The sequence below is a fragment of the Dermacentor andersoni genome, unplaced genomic scaffold (assembly GCF_023375885.2).
Source record: "Dermacentor andersoni unplaced genomic scaffold, qqDerAnde1_hic_scaffold ctg00000051.1, whole genome shotgun sequence".
NCBI classification, from domain to species: Eukaryota; Metazoa; Arthropoda; class Arachnida; order Ixodida; family Ixodidae; genus Dermacentor; species Dermacentor andersoni.
Window position 1 is genome coordinate 816,628 of NW_027314764.1, and position 1,749 is coordinate 818,376.

The following is a 1,749-nucleotide window of genomic DNA, read 5'->3' on the forward strand; positions in this document are numbered from 1 at the left end:
TAACCTAACCTAACCTACCCTAAGCTAACCTAACCTAACCTAACCTAACCTAACCTAACCTAAACTAACCTAACCTAACCTAACCTAACCTATCCTAACCTAACCTAACCTAACCTAACAACCTAACCTAACCTAACCTAACGTCTAATCTAGTCTAACATCTAACATCTAACCTAACCTCACCTAACCTAACCTAACCTAACCTAACCCAACCTAACCTAACATCTAATCTAATCTAACATCTAACATCTAACGTAACATCTAATCCTAAACTAACCTAACCTAACCTAACATCTAATCTAATCTAACATCTAACATCTAACTTAACATCTAATCTAATCTAACATCTAACACCTAACCTAACCTAACCTAACCTAGCCTAACCTTACCTAACCTAACCTAACCTAACCTAACCTAACCTAACCTAACCTAACCTAACGTCTATGCTAGTCTAACATCGAACATCTAACTTCCCATTTAATATAATCTAACATCTAACATCTAACCTAACCTAACCTAACCTAACCTAACCTAACTTAACCTAACCTAAACTAACCTAACCTAACCTAACCTAACCTAACGTAACCTAACCTAACCTAACCTAACCTAAACTAAACTAACCTAACCTAACCTAAACTAACCTAACAACCTAACCTAACCTAATCTAACCTAACGTCTAATCTAGTCTAACATCGAACATCTAACTTCCCATTTAATATATTCTAACATCTAACATCTAACCTAACCTAACCTAACCTAACATAACCTAACCTAACCTAACCTCACCTCACCTCACCTCACCTAACCTAACCTAACCTAACTTAACCCAACCTAACCTAACCTAACCTAACCTAACATCTAATTTAATCTAACTTCTAACATCTAACGTAACATCTAATCCTAAACTAACCTAACCTAACCTAACATCTAATCTAATCTAACATCTAACATCTAACTTAACATCTAATCTAATCTAACATCTAACACCTAACCTAACCTAACCTAACCTAACCTAACCTAGCCTAACCTAACCTAACCTAACCTAACCTAACCTAACCTAACCTAACGTCTAATCTAGTCTAACATCGAACATCTAACTTCCCATTTAACATAATCTAACATCTAACATCTAACCTAACCTAACCTAACCTAACCTAACCTAACCTAACCTAACCTAACCTAACCTAACGTAACCTAACCTAAACTAACCTAACCTAACCTAACCTAACCTAAACACCTAACCTAACCTAATCTAACCTAACGTCTAATCTAGTCTAACATCGAACATCTAACTTCCCATTTAATATATTCTAACATCTAACATCTAACCTAACCTAACCTAACCTAACCTAACCTAACTTAACCCAACCTAACCTAACCTAACCTAACATCTAATTTAATCTAACATCTAACATCTAACGTAACATCTAATCCTAAACTAACCTAACCTAACCTAACATCTAATCTAATCTAACATCTAACATCTAACTTAACATCTAATCTAATCTAACATCTAACACCTAACCTAACCTAACCTAACCTAACCTAACCTAATCTAACCTAGCCTAACCTAACCTAACCTAACCTAACCTAACCTAACGTCTAATCTAGTCTAACATCGAACATCTAACTTCCCATTTATTATAATCTAACATCTAACATCTAACCTAACCTAACCTAACCTAACCTAACCTAACCTAAACTAACCTAACCTAACCTAACCTAACCTAACCTAACCTAACCTAACTT